Source organism: Silurus meridionalis, chromosome 26, assembly GCF_014805685.1.
Source record: "Silurus meridionalis isolate SWU-2019-XX chromosome 26, ASM1480568v1, whole genome shotgun sequence".
Lineage (NCBI taxonomy): Eukaryota > Metazoa > Chordata > Actinopteri > Siluriformes > Siluridae > Silurus > Silurus meridionalis.
Genome location: NC_060909.1, coordinates 15,011,721 through 15,025,839, shown reverse-complemented (window position 1 = coordinate 15,025,839; position 14,119 = coordinate 15,011,721). Strand labels below are relative to the sequence as shown.

The 14,119-nt window shown below is 30.7% G+C and overlaps 1 protein-coding gene and 1 long non-coding RNA gene across 2 annotated transcripts in view; one reads left to right on the top strand and one right to left on the bottom strand.

Moving 5' to 3' along the window:
- Window positions 1-14,119, bottom strand: part of LOC124379758 (nischarin-like) — a 143,487-nt gene that overhangs the window by 26,240 nt on the left and 103,128 nt on the right. The gene's annotated exons all lie outside the window — the stretch shown is intronic.
- LOC124379778 lies at window positions 2,518-3,433 on the top strand. The gene is made up of 2 exons (XR_006924532.1): window positions 2,518-2,842; window positions 3,054-3,433. It is a non-coding gene; the product is annotated as an uncharacterized LOC124379778 (long non-coding RNA).

Here is a 14,119-nt window from a genome sequence, read left to right as displayed (position 1 = left end):
TGAATCATTGCGATTGAACCGAACTATTTAAACGGGTGATTCATTCAGGAACAAAACATCATGTTTCTCTGAAACGCACAACAAAAACAGGGACTATGGTGTCTAAAAAGCCTATTTATATTAACTACTTGATTATTGAAGTGTTGTATAAAATCAATATCACAACAAACTAAATGTCCGAGTGTCAAATAGGGCAAGCTTCTTTCAAAAAACTTTATAACGATGTTCTAAACATGTGTACTGATGTGATAAACCTGTGTGTGATTTTATCCATTTTAAGTGTGAATGAATGTGTCCTTTTATTCATTTTATTCCTAACCAGGAATTGTTAGTTTTTTTAATTACATTTTACCAGTGGTGGGCCTATAGAATATTCATTTGGTACTTATAGAAACCATCAATACAATACAAAAACGCAATATAACAACGCGCGGCATTAAACAGAGAGAGTTATTTCAACTGGAGTTAAGACTCCAAACCTCTACACTCCCACCGCAACTGTGCCACCTACATCATCTGGAGCAGTTCAGAATCAATATTTGTCTAATAACATGACAAAAGCATAAAAAATGTAAATAAAAAACAACCTACTAACCAGAGATGCAGACTCATAATTTGCACTGCTCCTCAGAGGCTGTAATCCAGTGGTACCACTCGTATTCACTGGTCTGGAAGTGATGAACAAACCCTTTCCCGGGCTGAGACAAGCTAGCTAGCTTTGGGGTTGGCCAACCTCCTCACCATGTCTAGCTTTTCTTCAAATTGGATTTTTTTAGTATGTTCAAGACTAAATCCATTTCTCTTCCTTTGTAGGCATAAAAAATCTATCTTAGATGTATTCATGTGTGCAGTGCGCTACAGACATGTTTTGCTAGTCGAACTTGGCTGTAACACCAATCAGAGGACGAAAAATGCTGATGCTATTTTGTCAGACGAATTTGAAATGTGATTGGTTAAAGAAATGGATCCATTGCTAATATTCTCTATGATAAAAAGGCCAGCAGTACTGAATTTGAAGGCCCTGGGCAGATTAGATTGACATGTCAGCACAAAGAGGCTGAAATCTGATTGGACAAAAAATCTAACAGCCACATACACATACTGGAAGCAGTGCAGCCAAGAGAAACGCTACGATGAGAATAAACTGTTGGGAATAAATTAATAAAATTTTATGGGACAAATATTAGAATGTAGGTTGTAAATGTAGGTCAGTGCTTCTGATAGTGTTTAGGCCAGCAGAGAAGGCTTTGCCCTGACGGCCCACCAATGCATTTTACAGAAAGTTAAAAAAATATATATTTTCTTCAGTTTTAATTGTTTAGTTATATTACTTGAATCTCTCAGTATTATTAAAATGTATATTAAATATGAAGTGTCCCAATTTGCAGTGTCTATTATTATTATTATTATTATTATTATTATTATTATTATTATTATTATTATTATTATTATTATTATTATTATTATTATTATTATTATTATTATTATTATTATTATTATTATTATTATTATTATTATTATTATTATTATTATTATTATTATTATTATTATTATTATTATTATTATTATTATTATTATTATTATTATTATTATTATTATTATTATTATTATTATTATTATTATTATTATTATTATTATTATTATTATTATTATTATTATTATTATTATTATTATTATTATTATTATTATTATTATTATTATTATTATTATTATTATTATTATTATTATTATTATTATTATTATTATTATTATTATTATTATTATTATTATTATTATTATTATTATTATTATTATTATTATTATTATTATTATTATTATTATTATTATTATTATTATTATTATTATTATTATTATTATTATTATTATTATTATTATTATTATTATTATTATTATTATTATTATTATTATTATTATTATTATTATTATTATTATTATTATTATTATTATTATTATTATTATTATTATTATTATTATTATTATTATTATTATTATTATTATTATTATTATTATTATTATTATTATTATTATTATTATTATTATTATTATTATTATTATTATTATTATTATTATTATTATTATTATTATTATTATTATTATTATTATTATTATTATTATTATTATTATTATTATTATTATTATTATTATTATTATTATTATTATTATTATTATTATTATTATTATTATTATTATTATTATTATTATTATTATTATTATTATTATTATTATTATTATTATTATTATTATTATTATTATTATTATTATTATTATTATTATTATTATTATTATATATAATAAATATTAACATAAAAATGTGCTTCAGCCTGCTTTACATGATCTTGAAAAACAAACTGTATTACAAAGTGTATTAATTTACTCACACATAAATACATTATAAATATAAAATATACAAATGTACCAACTTTTAATATGAAATATATTAAACATGATATAATCATACTTCTTTTGTAGTTCAAACTAAATGTTGCGGTTCATTCAATTTCACCAATCAGAGCCAAGCTTTTCAAATCGACACGTAACTGTCCAATGGCATATAAAGTATATGAAATAAAGTACCTCTCATAGACCCTTTTAGTACCGACGGCATGATGACGTCACGGCGCCAGCTGGAGGCGGCCAATACAAACCAGCACAGGGACAAAATTCAAACCTGCACAGAGTCGATTCACAAGGAACACGAACATCATCTTGTGATGGAGTACAGGATCTCATTTTAAATGTTATCTCATACCTGCTGCCAGAAGAACAAAAACCATGTGCTTAAACACAAGGAAACAAGCGGACTGGACTGAAACGATCATCAAAAGAGCACAATTCATATCAGGTAAGAGTAAAGAAACTCTTGTGTTTTGTTGATATGATTTGCTAAACTGTCTAAAAATTGTCATGCATGCGTACCTACTCAGAAATTGGACAACAACTGAATTGTAATATAATTTAACGCTAATGTTTTAGCGTGTAATTTAGCTAACTGCTAGCTAACGACCAGACACTAAACATAAAGAAAACTGTTTGTGTCGTCTCCTTTTCTGCAGCTGTCATAAGTGCAATTGTACAAACAGAAAGGAAACAGTGAACAGACCCATGTTATGTGTCAGGTCTGTGTACAAGTATGTGCATGTGCTAACGTTTGCCATGTTAGTAGGCAACCTGAAGAGCAGCTCGTGATGTACGTAGTGAGGTACTTTTCTCCTGCACCTAAGCCCCGCCCACAAAACCACCTCAAGGTTTAATAAGTGAAAAAGGGAATATTGAGCAAACATCGCATTCAGATTTATTCTTTTTATTGGAAATTGTAAATGAAGTTGTATTATGTTCTCTATTTCCACAACAATTTGGATGCCTCCCTTCCCATGTCAAGTCATTATGTAACCTCTTAGCTTCCATTAAATATCATTTCCAATGTTTGGATATACATTTTTTTTTTTTTTTTTTATAATGTTTGTGTTCATAAGAACAAATTAATGCATACAGGTTGTATTGGCATGAGGGCAAATAAAGGATGGCAGAATCTTTTTTTTTGGGTGGAATGTACTTTTTTAATTGGTGTTTATGTTCATTCAGCTCAGTCTGATAACTATAATGCCTTTCTTAGATTAATATATATTTATAATTTCAGATGTGTACAAAAACTTAATTGTAAAAATGGGATGCTTTCAAGAGAGGAGAAGACATCTGGAAGACCAGTACACAGCAAGGAAAAAACTATTGAGGCTGTAAATGTTTACGTTTATCTTTCATTCAGGATTGTTGTACTGTTTAACAGCAATGTTTTGCTTGCCTTTTTGCTTGCCTCCTTCTTTTTGACTTATTTGGGGTGGGATAAAATGTTAATTTTGTAAATGAACATGTTGTTTTTAGGTCACAAGTACCTCAAAATCTCAACCACAACTGCAAGTATCTCAAAATGCAGCTAATGTTGCAATGGGAGAATCAACTTAAAAGAGATCTTCAGAAGTTGCACAGGAAGGAAACAGCTCCTGTTACCTCCACTCCATTGTCTGATGACTGGGATGACACTGAAATTGACTTGTCTCAGAACAGAGATGAATCAGAATATCAAGGAACAGAGCAGTAAGCAAGATTTTAATTTCATATCAAATAATGTGAAAGGTGCATTTCTCTCTGATTTATTTCTTGTTAAAAAGGCAAGTTAACTTTGGATTCTTCCACCTCTATTTTAGAGATTTTAAAATCTGACCTAATAGAGGAAGGTTAGCTGTCAATTTGTCTAAGAAGGAGATTTCTAAAGCAGCAAAATGTTCCATTCCAGGTGTCTTATTTCAGATTTTTTATTCAGACTGGAAACACATGTTTAAAGTGGTCATATGATGCTATTTGCAAGGATCATTATTATGTGTATTGGGTGTAATATATTTAAGCATGCCTTAATGTTAAAAAATCTTTATTTTACACATACTGCTCATTATTGTAGCTCTTTATGATCTGTGTTTCTCAAACACATTGATTTCTACAAAGCCCCTCTTTCCAAAAAGTGCAGTGTGCTCTGATTGTCTAGTGATCCAGTGGGTTGGGATTTGTCCAAACACAAAATCGCATCATATGACCTCTTTAAATTCAGGCAGTGGGCTTGTCAGCCTGATATTTGCTGTTTGCATATTATGTTTTGATAGACATCTGGTTTTTCTATGTTTTAAATATTACAAATTTAGCATGACCCATAGAGTCGAAGTAGACAGTTTAATTAGAAATACCATATTTTGAAATAAACCAGAGTGATCAACATACATTGTCTTTAATTCTTTCTGGTTTCTTTATTTTGTAATAATATTAAACAAATATAATGTGCAGTGCATCTGAAAGTATTCACAGCGCTTCACTTTTTCACATCTTGTTGTGTTACAGCCTTATTCCAAAAAAGATTAAATGGAATATACATCAGTATTCACAGCCTTTGCTCAGTATTTTGTTAAAGTACTTTTAGCAACAATAATGGCCTCAAGTCTTTTTGAGTATTATGCTATAAGCTTGGTACACCTATTTGCCTTTAAAGCTCCTCAGTTTGGATGGGGAGCGTCAGTGCACATCAATTTATTTAGATCTCTCCAGATGTTCAATCAGGTTCAAGTCTGGGCTCTGGCTGGACCACTCGAGGACATTCACAGAGCTTCTAGTAGCCACTCCTTTGTTATCTTGGCTCTGTGCTTAGGGTCGTTGTTCTGTTGGAAGAAAAAACGTCATCCCAGAGGTCGAGAGCACAGGTTTTCATCAAGGATATCTCAGTACATTGCTGAAATCATCTTTCTCTCGATCCTGACCAGTCTCCCAGTTTAACATTCCCACAGCATGATGCTGCCACCACCATGCTTCACTGTAAGGAACATGACGCTTGCCATTTAGGCCAAAGAGTTCAAATATTTGTTTATCATGATCTTTCTTTGGCCATAATTTTCTCCTCACCCCTCACTGTTTTCTCTATATATATATATATATATATATATATATATATATATATATATATATATATATATATATATATATATATATATATATATATATATATATATATATATATATATATATATATATATATATATATATATATATATATATATATATATATATATATATATATATATATATATATATATATATATATATATATATATATATATATATATATATATATATATATATATATATATATATATATATATATATATATATATATATATATATATATATATATATATATATATATATATATATATATATATATATATATATATATATATATATATATATATATATATATATATATATATATATATATATATATATATATATATATATATATATATATATATATATATATATATATATATATATATATATATATATATATATATATATATATATATATATATATATATATATATATATATATATATATATATATATATATATATATATATATATATATATATATATATATATATATATATATATATATATATATATATATATATATATATATATATATATATATATATATATATATATATATATATATATATATATATATATATATATATATATATATATATATATATATATATATATATATATATATATATATATATATATATATATATATATATATATATATATATATATATATATATATATATATATATATATATATATATATATATATATATATATATATATATATATATATATATATATATATATATATATATATATATATATATATATATATATATATATATATATATATATATATATATATATATATATATATATATATATATATATATATATATATATATATATATATATATATATATATATATATATATATATATATATATATATATATATATATATATATATATATATATATATATATATATATATATATATATATATATATATATATATATATATATATATATATATATATATATATATATATATATATATATATATATATATATATATATATATATATATATATATATATATATATATATATATATATATATATATATATATATATATATATATATATATATATATATATATATATATATATATATATATATATATATATATATATATATATATATATATATATATATATATATATATATATATATATATATATATATATATATATATATATATATATATATATATATATATATATATATATATATATATATATATATATATATATATATATATATATATATATATATATATATATATATATATATATATATATATATATATATATATATATATATATATATATATATATATATATATATATATATATATATATATATATATATATATATATATATATATATATATATATATATATATATATATATATATATATATATATATATATATATATATATATATATATATATATATATATATATATATATATATATATATATATATATATATATATATATATATATATATATATATATATATATATATATATATATATATATATATATATATATATATATATATATATATATATATATATATATATATATATATATATATATATATATATATATATATATATATATATATATATATATATATATATATATATATATATATATATATATATATATATATATATATATATATATATATATATATATATATATATATATATATATATATATATATATATATATATATATATATATATATATATATATATATATATATATATATATATATATATATATATATATATATATATATATATATATATATATATATATATATATATATATATATATATATATATATATATATATATATATATATATATATATATATATATATATATATATATATATATATATATATATATATTTATATAATTATGATATATATAGCACTCTTTTGTGCAACAAACAGCATGTGGCGTCAGTGATTCAAGTCAGGTACAAGTCACTTATACTGCATACACACATTGTATAGTCCTTAAAAAGTTACACAGATATTAATGATTAGGCTGACCCAATCACATCTTCAAACATCCCCTTTGGGCTCTCAGTGAACTTCTGTACCAGTATGATCCTCCACGCCTACTTAGATCAAAGGTGCAGGCTATTTGTTGGTTCCTCAAATAATGAAGACTACAGCAGGGGCAGATCTTTCTCTTATAAAGCCCCACAGTTATGGAACAGCCTTCCAATCAGTGTTCGGGACTCGGACACAGTCTCAGTGTTCAAGTCGAGGTTGAAAACGTATTTATTTAGTCAAGCCTTTTATCAGTAGATTTTTTTTGGGTAAAGGCGCAGATCTGGAGGGAACATGGATATAGAGTGTTTGGTGAACTGGTATATTTGTATGTTGTCGTCCCCTCACTCTCACATGTTCACACAGGTTTGTTGACGGTGGTGTGGTGGGTCGTCTCTTATCCCAGAGATCCCTCATGTCTGTGTTACCTTCTGGTTCTCCCTTTTAGTTATGCTGCCATAGTGAGTCTTGCCGGAGTCCAAACTGCACAGTGACATTAACTTTCATACAACAATAAAGACATTTAATAATCCATATCCTTCTCTTCCTGTCATCCTCTTCTCTCTCTCTCTGTCGAGTTAAACATGCTCCTAAGGCTCCAAAGACCACTGTTCCTGCCCCTCTCCCCTCTGTGGATCTTCCCACTTCATCCAGGCCTGCCTCTGGATGGTGTTTCTATTTCAGCGTGTACGGCTGTCAAAGACCTTGGTGTTATTATTGACCCGAGTCTTTCCTTTGAGGCTCATGTGAATAATATTACCAGGATCGCCTTAGAAATATTGCTAAAATTAGAAATATGATGTCCTTACAGGATGCAGAAAAACTAGTTCATGCTTTTGTTACATCTAGATTAGACTACTGTAACGCTTTAAGTCAAGTGAAGTGAAGTTTATTTCTATAGCGCTTTTTACAACAGACATTGTCTCAAAGCAGCTTTACAGAAATCAACAGTTAAGGTGAATGGTGTGTATTTATCCATGATGAGCAACCGTAGCGACTGTGGCAAGGAAAAACTCCTTCCTGTTATGAGGAAGAAACCTTGAGAGGAACCAGACTCAAAAGGGGAACCCATCCTCATTTGGGTGACATCATGAGTTTGATCATAAATCTTTCAACAATACAGAACACTGGAGAGAGAGAACTAACATGAGTACTGGAGTATAAGATTATAAGTAAATGTTCTTTCTACAGTCTTTGGTATAAAAGTAGGAGCTACTGAGCTCAACATTCTAGTCTACATTGCTCCCAATCAAATCTCACATTGATTATAAAATATTACTACTGATGTATAAAGCACTTAACGGTCTCGCACCACAGTATCTCAGTGAACTTCTGTACCAGTATGATCCTCCACGCCTACTTAGATCAAAGGTGCAGGCTATTTGTTGGTTCCTCAAATAATGAAGACTACAGCAGGGGCAGATCTTTCTCTTATAAAGCCCCACAGTTATGGAACAGCCTTCCAATCAGTGTTCGGGACTCGGACACAGTCTCAGTGTTCAAGTCGAGGTTGAAAACGTATTTATTTAGTCAAGCCTTTTATCAGTAGATTTTTTTTGGGTAAAGGCGCAGATCTGGAGGGAACATGGATATAGAGTGTTTGGTGAACTGGTATATTTGTATGTTGTCGTCCCCTCACTCTCACATGTTCACACAGGTTTGTTGACGGTGGTGTGGTGGGTCGTCTCTTATCCCAGAGATCCCTCATGTCTGTGTTACCTTCTGGTTCTCCCTTTTAGTTATGCTGCCATAGTGAGTCTTGCCGGAGTCCAAACTGCACAGTGACATTAACTTTCATACAACAATAAAGACATTTAATAATCCATATCCTTCTCTTCCTGTCATCCTCTTCTCTCTCTCTCTGTCGAGTTAAACATGCTCCTAAGGCTCCAAAGACCACTGTTCCTGCCCCTCTCCCCTCTGTGGATCTTCCCACTTCATCCAGGCCTGCCTCTGGATGGTGTTTCTATTTCAGCGTGTACGGCTGTCAAAGACCTTGGTGTTATTATTGACCCGAGTCTTTCCTTTGAGGCTCATGTGAATAATATTACCAGGATCGCCTTAGAAATATTGCTAAAATTAGAAATATGATGTCCTTACAGGATGCAGAAAAACTAGTTCATGCTTTTGTTACATCTAGATTAGACTACTGTAACGCTTTAAGTCAAGTGAAGTGAAGTTTATTTCTATAGCGCTTTTTACAACAGACATTGTCTCAAAGCAGCTTTACAGAAATCAACAGTTAAGGTGAATGGTGTGTATTTATCCATGATGAGCAACCGTAGCGACTGTGGCAAGGAAAAACTCCTTCCTGTTATGAGGAAGAAACCTTGAGAGGAACCAGACTCAAGAGGGAACCCATCTTCATCTGGGTTGCATTGAATGTCCATTTATAGCAGATATACGATGTTGCGGGGTGCAGTGATGACGATCAGAAGCGAAAAGTAGTCCTGAGTCAGTGTAGGAGACCGTTGACATTAACTACAGTCCAATCCATCCTCAAAGCTCCGTTCTTCCCGACTGATGAATAGTTATGACCTTCATCTGATGCTGCAAGCTCACACAGAGCCCAAAAGGGGGGATGTTTGAAGATGTGATTGGGTCAGGCTAATCATTAATATCTGTGTAACTTTTTTAAGGACTATACAATGTGTGTATGCAGTATAAGTGACTTGTACCTAATTGTTTGTTTGTGGTGATTTGATTGTATGAACTTTATTCATATTGAAAATCATTAATGAAGAACAAATAAATAAATAAATCCTGCAGGTCCTTGTGCCTCACCTGTCATATCTTTACTCTCCACTAGAGGGCCCTCACTTTGAGAACCACTGAGCTAGGCTAATTAGCCGGCTAACTAATCTTAGCTTCAATAGTCTTCATCCTCAGTCTAAATATTCTACATTTAGTGAGCTATAAATACAATATAAGTATCGTAATACCTTAAAATATAATGTATTTGTCTTTTTGGTTAATTTTTAGTCAGATATTCTAAGAAACGTTAACACAAAAACAGCGCTAGCAAACCCGGCTAGCATGAGGCTAATGATGATGTCTCCTACACCATTAGCCGGAAGGTCCGTTTCTGCTCACTGCAACCTTTCTGGAAATATTATCGCTCTTTTATTCTTTATTTTTTTTTTGTCAAATTTATCAGCTTTTTCCTGCAAGTACATGAATTTTATGTTAATGATCAGGATTAGACAATAAATGAGGAACACATCGCTTTTCTCCTCTTCACTCCGGTACTGATGGTCCTGATCACCTTTCCACCTGTTTGAGGCTTTTATGGGTGATTTGTTTCTCAATAATAATAATTATATTAATAAAGGTCGTACAGTTGCTCCATCCTGGCAGAGGGTCTTCATCAACAATACATATAAACATTTACAACGATTAAGGATTAAAATAAAAAAAGTAGAATCATGACACAAATATATAATATTTATAAACGGTAAAATATCAAGTTTCTGAATGTCAGATGAAGGACAAAGATATCTAAATTGTGTATGTAGCACACTTTTATCAGGAACATTTAAAGTCAGGTTTAAAACAAAAAAAAAAAACTTTTACAATGATCTCAGTGGTTCCTCTGTTTAATAACTGGATGAGACATGGGTGTAGAGAAAGCAAACATTGTTCTATATGATTAAGGATGTAAACATCACTTTATTGAGATTTGGTAAATAAAAATAAATATGAAAGAGACATGAAAGAGATGATCACCTGAAAGTCTGAAATGAACACTTTAGGAGGGTGGAATCCACAAAGAAGTTTCAACTGGCCGTGGACCTGCATTGGACATTTCTCACTCTGTACAAATAAAGAGCTTTAGGTGATGGTAAATGTCTTTAATCATCTTCTATTATACATTTTTTTCAGCACAAACTTTATGAAGCAGATCAAACCATTTCTTCTGACGGAGAGCAGGTGTGTTTCCAGCTTCAGAGCCAAACCCCAGTGCTGCCAAACCACCACAGACCAGACGTCCACTCATCCTCCTCTACCGCCACAGACGAGACGTCCACTCATCCTCCTCTACCGCCACAGACCAGACGTCCACTCATCCTCCTCTACCGCCACAGACGAGACGTCCACTCATCCTCCTCTACCGCCACAGACGAGACGTCCACTCATCCTCCTCTACCGCCACAGACGAGACGTCCACTCATCGTCCCCTAAAGCCATGTGTGACTTTTTAAACATGTCTGGGACATTTGAAACATGTTTTGTTTTTATAGCTAAGAAATACTGACTACATTTACATACTAGTAACACTAACACTAACCCACAGCACTACTTAATAGGCTACTGTATGTGCTACTGTACTATAACTACAGTTACACACTGTAAACAATAACATTATTAATGACAGATAACGACATTTAAATCACACAATAAACACTACAAATCCACAAATCTAGGAGACACAAACATGAGACGTGATGCAGCATCATGATATAAATGATTATTACATTAAACAAACACAGTAACGTAATGCATGTACAAACATTCTTTTTTAAAGATCTATGAATCTGCTGCTGGTGTTTTTAATATTGTACATCATAATAGATGACAGCATGAAAGTGATGAAATATACTGCACCGATGAGCTCACGAAAAAACACATTCATGTAAATGTAATGCACGTATGAGAAATGTTGTTTTATGATACATGAATCTGTTGTTGCTTGTCGTTAACGTAGCATATAATAAGAGATAGTAGCTTGAAAAGTGCTGCAATGTTCAACTACCATGCGAAAAAATACATTAATACACAATATCATACACAAAAAAGTTCTTTCTAATGATCTGTTCTTTATGTTAATGCAGTTCATTGTAAAAGACAGTAACACATCATGATCACCAAAGATCATAATAACAACCATAACAACACCATAATAGACAATAAAATACAGGAAAATATGCACAAGTCTATTTGACGTCCCTACCAGCAAAGAAAAACAAAATCCTTGAACTTGTGTTCATTTATTTTAAAAAATGTGGAATGGGTAAAAGATAAGCCAAGCAGTGTGAAAAATAAAAACATTTCAGTAGGCCACAAGAAAGTTTGCTGGACAATGTTAAGTTGTTTTTTAACATGAGCTAGCTACTTATTCCATGCTGGGAATATGGGGAACTGAGAGACCCCTGAACAATAAACATCGAAAATCAGAACTCAACAATAAATTAAATTAAATTAAGAAACACAGTCAACTCCTTAGCTCTTCACTCGGGGCAGCAATGTCTTTATCGAGGACAGCCAGTTCCGTCAACTTCTCCTTATGGCCTCTCCAAGAGGTTGGACCTGGAGATCAGGTCAGCCATCCTGTTTCCTGCCTTCCTTTCAGCCTCCTCAGCCAGCCTGTCTGCATCCCTAGCCAGACCCTCACACACCTCTTGTATGCGTCTCCTTTTCACCTTTAGCTCCTGAAGACAGTCCTCTGCCTCTTTCCTCTTAAGAGCCTGGGATTTTGCCTCCCTTTTCTTTCTCTCTGTCTTAAGATGGGCACGATATCTGGTCCTAGCTCTTGCTACGCTCTCGAGTAGCGCTTTACTGAGTGGAACCTAGGTATAAGATTGGGAAAAGAGAACCAGAGTCAGTGACAAACTCAAGAAGCCAACTATGTTGATTCTGTCAACTTTTAAGTCAAAAGCATTTTACTAGTCCAGGCAGGGGTCATTCTTACCTGGGTAACACCTCCGTGTTGTGTAATATAATCACACACCAGCCTCCGTGTGACCACAGTGTCCTCTTTAATATTGTCCTCTTTGTTGATAGAGAATCCACGTTCAACTGTAGCTTGGCCGTAGGAAAGGATGAGCAGCTTCTTGCAGAAGCACCACAGCTCTGGATAAGGTTCCATGGCACTACTCAGGAAGATGTCCAGCCTCCTCGCATGGGAGGAAAGGAGAGAAAGTCCTCACTCCGGCTCTCCAAGGATAGGAAACTGTCAAAGTGCTGCAGTATGACATCTCCTATGACAAAATAGATGAGAAAATATGCGGGGGGAAAAAAGAAATTAGGCTATAGGGCATTACCAGCCAATCAGGTTTAGGATAAATTTATGTGTAGCCTATGATTTCCCTTTCTCATTCCTACCTGCAGAAGTATCAGTTAGCTGTGTGTCCTGGAGAAACCTCTGAACCAGCCCTTTCATGTGCTTCCTGCATCTTTCTGGGTCTCTGTACATTACTGATGGATCCAGGCACACCATCTGCCTAACAGTCAGATACTTGAGGGGGCTCTTGTCCTGCACTTTCCTAATGATGCTACACAGTCCCTGCATGCACTCTCTCCTGAACTCTAGCACCCTGAGCTCTGCACCTTTGATGCTCTAGAGAGAGGTAGCCATGAATATAGAACATGTCTTCAATGACCTGGTTCAGCCTAACCATTTGTAAAATGACCTTTTTAAACCATTACACAACACTTCCTTGCTATTCCAACTCGCTACGAAGGTGTGGCCGAGACTGGGCGTATTTTCATCATCAACTCCGTCAGGTCCTTCTGAAGGAATGGAAGCACAGGCTCATCTGTCTGATATTTTTTC